The sequence below is a fragment of the Micrasema longulum genome, unplaced genomic scaffold (assembly GCF_059751315.1).
Source record: "Micrasema longulum isolate JH-2025_06_02 unplaced genomic scaffold, ASM5975131v1 h1tg001829l, whole genome shotgun sequence".
In the NCBI taxonomy this organism is placed as follows: domain Eukaryota; kingdom Metazoa; phylum Arthropoda; class Insecta; order Trichoptera; family Brachycentridae; genus Micrasema; species Micrasema longulum.
In genome coordinates, this window is record NW_028279003.1 from 264,283 (window position 1) to 280,220 (window position 15,938).

A 15,938-nucleotide genomic window follows, 5' to 3' on the forward strand; every position below is an offset into this window, starting at 1 on the left:
TTTTAATTAAAGTTTTTTTTTTTTAATTTAAAAAACGCTTTACCTTGAAATAAATTATTTGATTCATTTTAAAAAAGCGATACGTAAATTTATTTTTAAAAATAAATAAAAGCCTCTTAATATTTAACGGAATCACGTCAATGATTTTTTTAATTTATTTTAAAAATTTATTTGCTTACTTTTTTACTTATTTTATTCCTTGAAATAAATTGCTCGTAGCATGTAAAATAAACCGTAAATAAAATGGCTTCAAAATGCAGCACGAATTCTTCTCCCGTCATCTTAAGAAAATACATTTAATTAATTTATTTATTTATCATCATACCATATTTATAAAATTATACATTTATACAAAGTTGCTTTGACTGTCTAACTAAGATTATTTACCCCGTTCTAAGGCAATCAAAATATAAAAACAGTAATCAATTCATAGAAAAAATAAATAATAGTAGTAAACAAGGTGAAAAAATAGCAAAAAGCATGGCAAAAATCAGAAAAAAACGTCGTAAAATTGAGAAAAAACATAGTAAAAAAAGTGCATAGCAAAAAACATATTTAAAAATATAGTAAAAAACAACGTGGTAATGAGGATTTCCAAAATTTAATTAATAAAAAATATGTAGGCGCATAATTGGTAACTGAATGTTTTTCTTTTTAGATTGTTTTTTTATACCTAAATCCTCTTAAAATGAATATTTTACCATTTATAAATGTATTTCTATATTTGTATATAAACATAGAAAAACATTAAATACTAAAAAAAACCTTATTCTGCTATCTTAGGACACGTCTGGTAATTTCAATTGCACTTCTTTTTCCCGGCAGCCATAACGAGAGCATCTCTTGAGCGTTTTGGCGTATAACAAATCTTCTCAGAACCATATTTCTAGGAAGGACTTATTGCTCATGGTAGATTATGCTATGGGCTAAGTGGTGATTTAGTCGGGACATTGCGGCATCAGGAGATGTGGCAAAAGGAAAACGAATAAAAGTCCTTTCGTGCAGTTTTCTCAACAGTATGATTTTACACGCTGCACGGGACACGAGAATCTCCCGATTACAGTCGATGACATGTGTTATCATAATATTTTTTCACAGTGCCGTGTAGTGAAAAAACTTATTTTTGAAATAAGATTTTATTTATTTGAATTGTTTTAGAATACTTTGGCCCAATGCAACAAAATTAAACTCCTCAGGTCGGGTTTATATGGTATTGTACTGCACACTTTTTTGCGGGATAAATCTTATCGAATTAGTAGTGGCGCATACTTAAAAGTATAGAGCCGATTACAAGCATTTAGCTGTGTACATTTTTTGCAGTACAAACGACGTGTGAACGGTTCCATACTCAATGTATGCGCCTTTACGAGAATGTGCGAAATGGTTCGTAAATTAAAAAATCATTTTATATTTTGTCCAGGGGTGGTATTCTGGATCTTCTATATCCCCTAGAGAGTGATTCATTTGAAGAAGATAATGGTGTATAAAACTGCTTCAAAAATGGAAAAAAACGAATTCGATTTGGTAAATTCAACCTAATTAAGTGTTTTAGGTAATGCTTAAGGTGGGAATAATGGTTGAAATAAAATTTTCGTATTGAGTTGCACATGTTCGTATTTTTATGACGTTTAATCATTAGTGTGGCCATTATATGAAACAAATAAAAAACTTACAATCTTCAAATTAAGCATTCTCTAGGGGGTAGAGAAGATCCAGAATACCACCCAGGGAGCAAATGTCTCTGGGTATGAACTGAACTAATATTTTATGCCGTTCTTTCCCATCAAAGGGAAATAGTGCTGATAATTTTTAGTGTTGAAATTGTCAAACGAAGTACTTACCTACTAACGATCCTTTCACTTTAACTTGATTAAATGTATGTGGTAGAAACCTTAAAATGAGGAGTGCTACATGCATGATTGTGAGACTTTATGGTGACTTGTATGATGTGCCTAGGAGTTAAGTTTTTAATAATCCAATTTGATGTCATTAAATTTTTTAAATTAATGTACCTAATGGACATAGGCTATTGTGATACAAGTGAATAAAGTTTTTGCAACCATTCGTGTTTTCAATAATAATGGTACATGACCATGACTCACTTAATGAGCCTACATGAGGCTTATTACGTGAGTAAAAAAAAACTCACATGTTAAAACTGGTTGAAAAGCCCAGAGATAATAAAATACAAGCTTTGCTGGACAGTATCCTAATCCCTTTATGAAATCCCTCTAAAATATCAATAGAACCTTTGCTTTAGGGAAAATGCATGTCAAAGAAAATCTACTCTTAGGTCAGTATTCGATTCAGGCAGAGGAAAACTTGATGTTTTTTGTTGATATTTCTTGATAAAACTCCATAGTTAATGATTATGATAAAATCATAAATAAACTTATCAATGAAATGTCTTGGTTTAGTTTTACTTTTTATTATTTTGACCAACGAGCGCTTTCACCTAAGAAGGCATCTTCAAGACTGGTGAATTGTTTACAACATTTAAAGTTTTTATACTATTCTTAACATATTTTGGAGATAAGGCCAAAAAAGTATTGTTGTATTTCGCCATGTGTTCTTTTCCCACCTTTTAAATAATAAAAGCTTAATCCCAATTTCGGTCCAAAAACTCCCAAAAATGAACTGTTCAGCAAACCAGTTGTAAATATTTATATTTCTGTCCCCTGTTAAAATACTTATTTGATCTTATGTCCAAAATATGTAAGGAATAGTATAAAAACTGTAAATGTTGTAAACAGTCTTGAAGATGCCTACTTAGGCGAAAGCGCTCGTTGGTCAAAATAATAAAAAGTAAAACTAAACCAAGAAGTTTCATTGATAAGTTTATTTATAATTTTAACATAATCATTAATTATAGGAATACTCGTTGAAATCCAGTGCTCCTCAAACACTTGATTCGGAGATCGTGCTTTCGCCGTTACTGGCCCCTCTACCTGGAACTAATTGCCTTCAAACTTAAGAATCATCGACAGTTCCAGTCAGTTCAGATTCCAACTGAAATCTCACATTTTTAGTTTATCATACCATCTATTTTAAATCAGAAAATAAAATATTTCAGTTAAGTTTAGTTAGAATGGAAGTTTAAGTATACAATTGTAAAGCGGCCGTGAAGTGATTTTTCACAAAAACAGCCCTACACAAATCAGCCAAATATTATTATGATTATGTGGATAAATAGCAATATCAGACAAAGGCTCTTATGTAATTTGCCAAACTCACAGTAAAAATAGTAGAGATGAATTCAATTAAAATCGCGCTATATGAAATTCAAAATTTTGAAACAGTAACTCGTTTATTGACAAAAAAAAATTTTCTTTGGGTGAAACCGTTAAGAAGACCCACGGTTTTTAAACGTTTTCAAATATGTGAAGAAATGTACGTTGAATGTATGCGCCGTTACTCATTCATGTAAACCCGACCTAAGGAGCTTAATTTTGTTGCATTGCATCCAAGCATTCTAAAACAATTCAAATAAATGACATTTTATTTTTAACCACTGCCACTGCCTTTTTCCCGCGCTTTCCAAGATCACGTGACACGTGGTCCAGTGTTGCCATAAATTACTTATGAGGTGGAAATGGCGGGAGCGGCGATGTTTATGGCACCCAGAACTACAATTGGGGTAAGGGAGGCTTGCAAATAAAAATACACACCAAATAACTTCGCTTCCATTCATGGCGTATTGGACACATTCATACATAAAAAGTTTTGTACTCTGATATTAATTTATGAAGGACGAATATAATATCAACACATAACTTATGAATTAATTTTAATTTCATATTTAGATTCAACAAATCATCATTTTCATCGTTTCTCTATAAGGCACTACATTGACATTGATCCAATTACTGTTTATATCTTGATCATTTTATACATGGAGGCAAGATATTCAGTCTTACGCTTAAGATCTAGTCCGGAATAGTATATCGCAGTAAAAATCACCGGTTTAAATACATATTTCATGACGACTTTGCAAAGAATCGAACTGAGAACCTCGAAAAGGGTAGTAAACAAGTCAAAAACTTTTCGTCTAGGGTTCTGGTTCTATTTCACATACACAACTGTATTCTTCATTCTACCTGAACACGGGAAGACATATAAATCCAAATACTTTAACCATATTCAATTAAAATCTATAACCTACTTACACTATCTATTAAAACAATTAGTAACGAGAAAATGTTTAAAGGGGCTATAAAAAAATGGATAGTGGAGCTAGGTAGAAGTAAAATGGATTGTCTCATTCGCCCATACCAATATTGAATCAACTGCTCCACAAGTGTATAGCTTAAATACCGGCCAAAACTTATGCATACACCTAGGCTGGTATTCCAAACGCACTTATAGTGCTGTATAGCGCGATTTTACGTACTAAATACGCGTTATAGCGCGCTGTAAATCCATTCGGAATACCAGCGCTGGTATAGTACAAATCTTTCATCACAAACGACATAGCCAATTAACCATTCTCAACAAATGAAATAATTATTCATAACCGAGCTAAACGTCTTTACATATTAGATACCCCTTTGCCTCCCCTCCCACCCCCTACCCTGCCAGCAGTAATTAGGATTTTTTAGTAACATCGAATTACTCGAAGAAACTGTCGTATACAGTGTACATACACGGACTACATACAGAACCCTCTCTAGATTCTAGAGGGTGTAGGAAAAGTAGCAGGAGTGGGGGGAGAGTTTGCGAATTAATTCGATGCCAAGAGATTATGTGAAGTCGTGCAGATGGAATGACCGATGAAATGATGATCAACTGCCCTCATTCTTTCTCCGGGTGTAATATGCGGGTACAGAATTACGAATTACTCATGTTTTATGGTGGAAAACTGTCTTATAACCCTTAAGAAAAAAATAGTTACGATGTATTTTACCTAAGAATAGCTTAGTACGGTTAATGTGTACCACAATATTGAGCTGGAAGACGTACTGCAGTTGGCAGCCGACAGAGAACATGAGCCCCAGGAGACGATCTGTAGATTCCGTGTGCTATAGTTATATTTTGAGCAGAGGTGAAAAAAGTATCTTTTAAATTGGTTTAGTAAACAAAGCCCGTTCTTATAAAATACATTTGTTTTTTATTACAAGACTTTATTAATAAATTGTCCACTGAATTTGCAGTTAGTTTTATGTGGAAATAATACTATTAATTCGTGATAAAAATGAACCCTAGAAATATAGAAAATGCTATCGTGTTATTAAATTAACGAAAACCTAATTTTTTGTTACGTACACGGCGCGGCGGATAGAATTTCATTCATTCTACGTGGAGAAAAAATAGCATATAAAAAAATTATGAAACTTTGTAAACGGTTTGTATTTTGGACCACAACAGGCCAGGAGGATAAATTACATTAGATAATTAAAACACAGAACACCCAGGCTCGAAAAAAATTACATTTAATTTTTGTGTTTTCGCTGGTTTTACTAGTTTGACGACTACTACTACCATCACGCCATTTCTCCGTAGGAGTAGGCAGAGAGAATGGACCGCCACACACGTCTATCCTGGCATACATTCCTAGCTTCTTCCACATTCATACATCTTGTCATACATGCCCTTCGGTTCTGTCTGCTTTTGACATGACCAGACTTAAGATTTTCGTTTATCTGATCATGCCACGTCTTCCTTGGTCGTCCACGTCTCACGTTGCCGTTCATTTTCGCCATATGTACTAGTTTGACGACCCTAATAAAATAGTTTCAGGATTTAATCTTCTTACCAAACTAGATTTTCAATCCATTTTGATAAAAATTCATTCATATTTTATTCGTTCGGAGTTAAAATATTTACTTTTCTAAATATGTATCCAAACTTCAAACAATATAATTTTATTGAAATTAATTTCAACAGAAAGGGAAAACATTTTTGAGAAGGAAATATGGAAGTCTAGGCATCTACAGGGCTTATGACCTGTCATTGGCTGGTTTAAGTGGCCACTTTACACACTGTGTGATATTCACCATTCTGCCCATGTTTGAACATCCACATTTCCTCAACTCTTCCATCTGTTGACTTTTGTGAAGTAAAAGAGCTGCAAGCATTTGGACATAATCAAACATTGTTAAATATAATTTTTATATCAAAAATTTATTTTTTTACTCTGAAAAGTCCAAAAAATTATTAGTACTTTTTACTCCTAGAATATTTGTAAAGTGCAGTGTTCCGCCATCTTTTAAGTGGTTTACGCTTTATCATTTAATTACCATCAACTGTACATGCATCCAAATAATCACAAATGCACAATCTCATTTGAATACGATCCACCGTCAGCCATTTTATGTGAAAGGCTTTAATCACCGAGAGCCATCTATGAGAGTGGCCATTTAACACTCGGAGAGTATTCGCTTGATTTGATTAAAGTGGACAGCATGGTATTTTATGTCCAAAACCTAAATTAAGTTCTAGTGGTCAATGGGCGAGATTGGTTAGGAAAATTTTCCTTTGAGGGGGGAGTCCAGACAAAAATGAAACTGTATATAATGAAATGTTTATTTAATTTCTCAGTACAAAATGTCAAATGAATTTTTTGTTCAAACTGATAGCAGAAAGATATAATTATTACACAATTAACAACGTCGCAATCATTGTGATCCGGTGGTCTATTTCCTCAATCACTGGGATAAGTTTGCAGCAAACGTTTGCATATCTTCTTCCATTTGTAGATTCAGATTTGTTTTTAACTGACCATGGTAGTGACGCACATTCCGGATCGGGCCCCGTATAACAATAGGAAGTAAACAGTTTATCTTATTTTATCTATGATGTAAAATCAAATTTCTTGTTTTAAAAATAGAATATCCGTACAATTTTATTTTCTAAATACCTATGTTTAATCAAATGTCGATAATTTAAATTTTTGTACAAATATAGAAGAGATGAACAGAATATGGAATAGATTAGAGGAATAAAATATTAATAAATAAATAAATATTATATAATGTCGCGGGATCACGAACCGAAGGTCCGTGGTTCTAATCCCACTCTTCCCCAACTCGATTCCATTTTCTAGTAGTGAGTTATTTACAACTTGTTGAAAATGACCCTCAAAATTAAATATTTTGGTAAATCATAAGAACGTAAATATTTTTTTATTTTTTTTTAAATAATAATAATTTTAATCAAATTGTTTATTGAGTATTAAACATTTATTAGACAAAATGTCATCAAAATGTATTTTAAAATATCATAAATGTCATCATTTTAAACAAAAACTAAAACAATAGAAAAAAATATATTTTCATAAAAGTGCTCCTAATACGAAATACTCAGATTTTTTAAATTTTGCATGCAGTGATCACATATGAAATCGATATTTCGAATAAAAATTGCATATCACCAATGGCGGCAGGCTTTGCACTGGGTTCACTTCTTGCCTTTGATTTTGAGCCTTTCTTCAAAATGTCCCTTTTCTTTTGAAAGCCTCTCAAACAGTATTTCATATAAGGGTCGCCCAGATATCTCAAATTAGGAACACAATACAAACAAATATGTTGACAAAAAGAAATCTACTTGAGTTTAACTTCAAAACATTATGGAAACACAAGATTGTCGTTTAACAAAAAATTGATAATTTTGTGGAGAAATATTATTAAATAATAATTACGTGAAACTTACGTAAATATCAAATCTAATAAGGATATTTTCAGGCGTTGCCTAGAATGTGGATGAAATAATTCAATCAGATGAATGTCAAGTTTACAGCTATTTGACTTCACAAACATCAACAGATGGAAGAATTGAAGGAATATAGAGTGTGAATATTACACAGTGTGTAAAGTGGGCATTGAAACCAGCTAATTTCAGGTCACAAGCCCTGTGGATGCCTAGACTTCTAAATTTCGAAATCATTTAAGTTTGTAAGTGAAAATTCTTGATGGAAGTTTATTGTAATTTATTGTATAAATAAAACACGAGTGATACTTTAATCCACAAATTTGAAATATCCAGTGACCGGTTTCATCGCTTTTGCGACATCTTCGAGACTGGTATCTTTATTAAAGAGTTAAATGTATTTATACAGAACAGAGGTATGGATAGATAATTCAAAGTTATATGTAAGTAAATTCAATAAAGTTATTTTTACCTTAAGGATCATTATCAACAAATTTTCTTTGGGTCAACTAATGAATTGATATAATGCTATTTTAATGAGTTTAAGTGTTTTATTTTATTTTTGGTGTCCCATCCTTCGTGAGTGTGGTTTTGTAAATAATGATTTCTGGAAATTTGCCGACTGTAAACCCATTGTAATATAATTTTACTAATGACTTATTACCCTTTGTTTTTCAGAAATCATTATTTACAAAACCACACTCACGAAGGATGGGACACCAAAAATAAAATAAAATACTTAAACTCATTAAAATAGCATTATATCAATTCATTAGTTAACCCAAAGAAAATTTGTTGATAATGATCCTTAAGATAAAAATAACTTTATTGAATTTACTTACATATAACTTTGAATTATCTATCCTTACCTCTGTTTTGTATAAATACATTTAACGCTTTAATAAAGATACCAGTCTCGAAGATGTCGCGAAAGCGATGAAACCGGTCACTGGATATTCCAAATTTGTGGATTAAAGTATCACTCGTGTTTTATTTATATGATAAATTCTATATTTCGATCTCTAAAATGTTCTCCGTTTCTGTTGCTGTATGTTAAATGAATTAACATTGTGCCTGTTTTATTTTGATCATCGTTTTGTTTAGATTACAATATTTTAACACCTCAATCTTATGTCATGTTACCGACTCCCCTCTGAACCGGCCGGGCAAAATAAACCCCAAGTAGCTGGACACACTTTGACGGGTCAGATCGGTTTATTATTCTAACAGGTCGTTAGAAGATGCAAGATAAGCTTTTGAACAAAGCATATGTCTTGAGATAATATTATACAGTAGGTAATTACTTTCTCTAAACTCAAAGGGCATGCATGCTTCATTATTTAAATCAATTAAATTAACGTAAATAGTAGTGGAATATCAAAATAAATTGAAAACGCAAGTCGTTGTTAAAACTTTGGAACTCAATAGGGTATAATCACGAACGATGAATTTACAAAATATTATACTAATCATTTAGAGATTCATTATTGAAATCATTTTCACCTCATCAAAACTCTAGAAATTGATATATTCATTCATAATTTTTATTTATAAAATCAAAGCTAATTGAAACGCTATATTATTTGGTTGGTACTAAAAATACGTCACACCACGTAGTTATTTTTTTTGACATTGGTATCATTGTTTATGGCGTTATTATCCCCTCTTCTCGACACTTCCCGTCCGCCATTAGTGTTTTGGTCGCGTGTTGTAAACAAAACGAAACGTTTCAATTTACAATAACTTTTAGTAAAACTCATAGTCAAGTGCTACCCGGTGATCTATTTCAAGATTTTAACCTGTTTTATAACTACTAATATTAATAATGGTTGATAGTGGATTTACACAAGGTCAGTTTAATAATTTAGAACGCATTGACTTTTTCACAATGACTAGACATTTCACATCGAACTGTAACTACATCAGTGCTGAACTTCGTAGTGTAAAAGCTTCCAGGTAAGAACATTATTACTATTTCATATATTGTGTGTATTATAACTAGGTTTTTATTTATATCAAAAATGATCATCATAATATACTGGCTGTCACTTTAATGACTACACCTAACCTCAATCTTCACCTTTCGATACTGTTATGTTTATGAATGTTCGGTAGTTTAATATCAAAAGAGAATGAGAGAAAATACTTTTTCTGTTTTAAAAACTGCTATGTATTATTTTATTTTTGAAAACGCAAGTCGTTGTTAAAACTTTGGATTTCAACAGTATAACTTTATTTTTTTATTTCCTTATCAGTAGTTTATTCCACATTTTTGAGACATAAGTCTCAACTCCGTGGAACTAAAAGTCCTGTGTTGAGCTATGACGAGAAATTAGTTGACAAAGTCATACGATTTTATCACCACAAATAAAATATTGGTTCAAAAACATAATTATATTTATTATAAATAAATATATGGCACATCAGCATGGTAAACAGCAAACTCAAAAATTTAAATCAGTTGCAACAGAGAGGGAAAACATTTTTGAGAAGAGAATATAGGAGTCTAGGCATTTACAGGGTTTATGACCTGACATTGGCTGTTCAAAGTAGCCATTTAACACACTGTGTAACATTGCACTATTCTGCTTATGTTTGAACATCCACATTTCCTCAACTCTTCCACCTGTTGACGTTTGTGGAGTAAAAGAGTTGGAACCTTTATCATGTGGGTGAGATTCTCTCTGTTGCAACAAATTTAAATATGAACAACTCCTTTGGGAGAAAATCCAGCCAGTCTGCAAGCATTTAGACATACTCAAAACATTGTTGAACTTAAACGTTCTTTACTTTATGAATGAGCACCAGCCGGTTATAACAAAAGGTACAGCATTTATTATCGTTTAGTTTTTTTTACAATCAATAACACGGCGTCATTTGGTTAATTCTACGAAAATTGAATTCCATGGATATCTAATATTTTTGGGTTTTAATGCCAAAATGTTGTGTACTTCAATTCGGTACAAAACATCAACGAAAAGTTGCTATTTATTCAAATGACACAACAACCCAGAAAAGGCTGCTTCTACTAGTTTCTGAATGTAATTTTAATACCCGCTTTAGTTTATTTTAAAGCGTATTAAATTCCAGCTTAGCAAACGTTTTACAGAATTTACTATCATTCTTCATCATTTACAGTGGTGGATAGGACACCTTTATTGGAACTCCAATTGCTACATACATTAATCCTTGTTGTAACATGCAAATGAAAATGAGCTGTCGTCTTACGCTTCAGGTGCCAGTGCAGGAACAATGAAGTATTGCAGAGCAGAACCACATTTAAAACCAATATTTCATGTTCATCCTGCTATGAATCGAATCGAGGACCTCTTAGCCCTAGAATATTAGACCAAAAATAGTCATATACATACATCAAATGTTTCATAACCAGCTGATTTTTTGCACATGTGTTCTAGATGTGGTACTAATTTAATTCTCAAAACTTTCCGCCCCTCCCCCGCTTGCGTCTTGAGATATTTCATTTTACAGGATGTTCGGTGGTATATAATATACTTAAAACCGTTATAAATTTTAAACGCGAATAGCTAGAATAATTTGAAGTATGGCATTTTAATCACAAAACTACGTTTCTATTTTTCATTTTAAAACATTGGTTGAAAGAGCGGCGTTGTTTCGCTATCGAGGCGTAATTAGAATACGAATTTTGCTCTCTTCCATAGCGGCGCTACGCAAATTCTGTAAAAGTTACACTATTTGCGCGATAAGTTACATGCCTCGAATAAAATAAATAAGGAATTGAGTTGACTTCTCGATGAATTCGTGGTGAAACAACTCGTGGTGTCAACTCGACAAATGTCAACCGCTGATAACAAAAGCATGCCGCACTTTCATCCAACTTATAATAATAATTAAAAAATCTGCTACTTCTATTACTTAACGCTATTCTCCAAGTTTTTTCTAGCTGCTTCAAACATAGTACAGTATTCTTTGTTCGATTTGCACAATTATAGCTGTTTTGAAATAAAACCCCTATTTATTTGTACAGCAAAATAAGGACGCAATGACTGTTCCTTATAGAATCCCCTCTTAAAATAAATAACCTATAAATACAGAAGCAAGATACCCGTCATTAAGATATTAACTCGAGACGTACGTACGAAAATGCAGTCCGCCATTTTGACGAAAGCGGCTTCGGGCAAAAAGGGACAAAGGGTAATTTGTGGTCTCGAAATAGCCATCGGTCAAATCCGCCTAATCTTAAGGGACTCGATAAGTTGAGACTGAATTATTGCTAGATTTGCATAATGTTTTACTTTAATACTAGTAACGGCGTAAGGGGTGAGGAATTCCTTTGACGGACAGTCGTTGAAAATAGCCGGGGGTGTCACTCGAGGGTTTACCAGAACATTCAAATAGATTGGGGTACTAACGTGTACATCAGTTTAAAGGGTAAGATTTTAAATTGACGGTGTTATCTCTGTGCATAAATGATCGTGGAGAAAACGGTGATTAGATTAATGACAAAATAGAAGACATAATAATTAAGTTTGAAGAAAATTTAGAATAATTCCTATTAGCTTATCAAACGCAAACCAAAATACGTATTTATAATTAGATACTAACTTATTGAAACTTTAAAATTGTAGGAAATACAAAAACATTTCTTACAAAAACAAGAACATCGCACAGTTAAGAGGAAACGGAGCCTTAATTTTCTTCACACAAACGTATTTTCGTATATTTTCCCTGGATTATTGCACTAGAGTAGTATTTTTTTACACGCCATAGATATTTAGTATTAGCGTGTCTCTATCGTTTTGCTTTTTTGAGAAATTGTTTCTTATAAGAGCCAGTATAATCCAAAAACTTAGAAATGCGCCCAGTTTTATATGCCGTCTTCGGATGTACGATATACAATAATGATATTTTTGTATTTTTTTTAATGGAAAAGGTGTCACGGAAAAACGGGACAACGTCCCCTTGGTTTTGTCGATTTTAGCTGGGGGAAATCAGTCCTACATACAATAAAATACTACAAATACCAATAAAAATATGTGAAATAGATTTAGAATAATTAATTATATTATCAAAATCAGTACGGATACTGTGCAAATATGTTTTCATACATAACATCAAAAAAGAAATTATAAAAAAATATGTCACAAGAAAAACGTGAAATGTTTGGCATTGATGGTTGTGACATTAAGATTCGTGACGGTGTTTTATATTTATACCTACTTTGATTCAATATTTTGACAGTAATAATTCATCACACATAGGGAAGAATTATATACCTGGCTGGTGATTTGCACTTTTTCTTTAATTTTGCTTGGGTCAACAGCAATCACACAATCGCGAAACGAAAATATTGAAATGTTGAACTCAATTTCAAATGTCACTTAGTACATAGTTTATCGAAAATTCAATTATCAAAAAAATGTTTGGTGAACCATCTAATAGCAGGCAAGCCAACGTTTGGACAGGACAACGTCTGTCAGGTCCGCTAGTACATATATATAATTATAGATTTTATATTATACTAGCGGACCCGACAGACGTTGTCCTGCCCGAACGTTGGCTTGCCTGCTATCATATTGAAAAAATACTTTTCATCTAGGTACTTGTTTGTGATTAAATTCCAAAACTAAAAATTGTTGATATTAAAAAAATATTGAATTTAAGTAGTTACTTGTTTATAGTTGAATTCCAAAACATAAAATAAATATTTTTTCAAATATGGCATTCTTTTTGCAAACGTCAAACTCCGGTCGTCTCACCAACAAAGTGGTATACTAATGTAGGAATACGATTTTTTTTTTAAATTATTGAATTTAATATTATTTTAGTGTTACCAAAAATCTAATAAAAAGAAATAAATGGGTAGAAATTATAAGGAATTTAAATTCAGTAAGGAAAGAATCTGATTGAGATCCACAAAAAACCAACACTGTTTGTAAACATTCAAAAACAATATTTTTTTATACACAAAAAAATAACATCTTTCCATTTTTTTTGCAAATGCATTCTCCTCGTATACAACCCTGGTAGATCGATGAATAAAACATTTATGTTCCTAACTTTTTTTCTACATATTTGATTGAAGATTTAAATATCTACGAACACGCACAGCGCAAAGATCTATATTTCTCTGAAAACCGCACGTAAATCGGTTAAGCCGTTTAGGAGGAGTAGGGTGACATCACACGTACAGAGGAATTATATATATAAAGATACTCTTTACTTATCAAATAATATTTTGGTGAGCTTTGGTAATCATGTCATCCCACACCAAGCATAAGAGGCTGTCTCTTTTTTGGTGTGGAATTTGGTTTCGTTTTTTTATTTTGTTCTTTTCATGCACTATTTATTTATGTAAAAAATGTATATGTTTAAAACGTAAAACTGTATTTTTAGAACCGCTCTAACGCTATTATTTGGAATAATGTATAAGGGTTAACATTAAACATATAAAACGGAAATAAATTGCTTTTAATGATTAGATGAACTCATCGTCTCATCCGCCCATAAATATGACATATTTCCTACCACGTTGATTGGATGTAATAAGTCATGCGCCATAATTCAAATTGCAAATCGACTATATGATTGGCGGCAGCCATTAGAACAAACGAATGTGTCCCCGGGGACCAGCAATATAGGCCGCAACATCTATCACCCGCCATTTTGCAAAATGAGAGAAGAATACCTATAGTAAACATGTCTCGATTAGTGGTCGCTTCAATTTGTTTTTAATTAGAAACAAAACGAAAATTGGAAACAAACGATCCCAGCGCTTTGTGACGAATTTGGTTTTTCCCATGGGATCAATTTGATTTCTCCAAATATTCACCCTATTTAAAGAGCATTTCGAAAACAAAAATAATAAACTGGTAATTCAATGGAAGCTCATAATAAACAAAAACAGTATTATTTGGTTTTTTTTTCACTGAAAATCAATAAATAAATAAAGACATAATATGAATATTATGTGTATATTTACTGTTCCCGTTCATTAATATAAAAACTCCGATAAATTTTAAATACTCAATACTATTATTTTAAGAATATATTTAAAAATTGCTATTTTTTTAAATTAATTTTAGCGCTCATAAGGCGAACGATTTAAAACATACAATTAAAGAAATACAGTTTAAAGCTTAAAGTAATAACACGCCACTGGGTAATAGAGTCGCCCATGCAGACAAAAACAATTCTATGATTTTTAACCAGCAGTTGGAAGTGGCCGTTTTTGGCATTTATCATTTTAAAAGGAATCGGCCAGTGCTCAGTGTTGACATTTCAATCATAATGGAATTATCTGCTAAATATCATTGTGGTATTTTTTAATAAACCTTTGTACAAGTATTGTATTAAAATCGAGTAGAATAAACATTTCCAGATATATTGTTTAACACATTGTCGCATTAGAGAAACAAGGTTCTATCAAACAAAATATGATTTTTACATTTATTACTTTTATTGTAGTGAAATTTAAATATCGGTTCTATCTGCGTTAAAATTTTAAACACAAACTATATCAATACTTAATTACTATTAAGTGTATTTAGACAATATTAATAAAAAATACGATTTAAAGTAAAATCTTCATTTAAAACTTGCATGTCTCAAAACAATTATGAATCTACATAGAACCCTGTTTCCCCAATGCGACGACATGTTTCTTAATCTTCCGTTTAAATTTTGATATTTTTGGTATATTTTATTGGTTTCATTTTATGTTTTTTTTCTTTGACTATTTATGTTCACTGTGTTACTAGAAATATATTTGAAAGAAATGGAGTAAGAGGAAAAATGCTTGATAAGATATTTTAAAAATATGTAATAAAAAAATCAGAAATGCAACTCACAGAGATAGTCTAAAAATTTGAAACAAGTAAGAAGAAGAAGAAAAAACTACAAAAATAAATATTAAGATGTAAAATAAGAACGAAGTGTAAAAAAATGGCGAAATAAATAGGAAATAAAAAAGCTTAAATTCAAAAAGCCTTTTTTTTGTGAGAAGTGCCAACGAAATTATAATTTTAATTTATTTTACACCGTTTATATTATTTTGTACTATGTTTTTATTTGTTATTTTTATTATTAAATATAAAGAAACCTATTATGCTTTTGCTCAGAAAAATTTCTCTTTTGTGGCCTAAAGAGTGTTAAGATAAGTTTGGAATTTATCTAAAGAGACACTATTATAGGAGACTGCAGCGAGATATTGCATTAATTTATGTAATATTAAGCGTATTGTCCAGATATTTATTTATATATATGTATTACATGAGTAATAACTTTTATTTTTTATTTTTGGTATTGTTTAATAA

At 31.6% G+C, this 15,938-nt stretch overlaps 1 protein-coding gene across 1 annotated transcript in view; it reads left to right on the forward strand.

The window, feature by feature from the left end:
• Positions 1-15,938, forward strand: part of LOC148273808 (uncharacterized) — a 107,613-nt gene that overhangs the window by 61,632 nt on the left and 30,043 nt on the right. The gene's annotated exons all lie outside the window — the stretch shown is intronic.